The following is a 310-nucleotide window of genomic DNA, read 5'->3' as shown; positions in this document are numbered from 1 at the left end:
TTGCAACAATTTTATAATTTCCGACTTTTCTCCGATCTCCACCTTTTCCCCTATCTCCACCTTTCCTCCCATCTCCTCCACCTTTTCTCCGACCTCCACATATCCCCCGATCTCCTCCACCTTTTCTCCCGATCTCCTCCACCTTTTCCCCAAGCTCCACCTTTCCCTCAATCTCCTCCACCTTTCCCCCGATCTCCTCCACCTTTTCCCCTACCTCTACCAAAGTCCGCAGTCTCACCACTGGTAATAATAATATTCATAATTTCCGGAAGCGCGTAAGTTATTTGAACGAGATGGGGAAAAGGGCACC

The sequence above is a fragment of the Penaeus monodon genome, chromosome 20, assembly GCF_015228065.2.
Source record: "Penaeus monodon isolate SGIC_2016 chromosome 20, NSTDA_Pmon_1, whole genome shotgun sequence".
NCBI lineage: Eukaryota > Metazoa > Arthropoda > Malacostraca > Decapoda > Penaeidae > Penaeus > Penaeus monodon.
Note: the sequence above shows the minus strand (reverse complement) of the source record.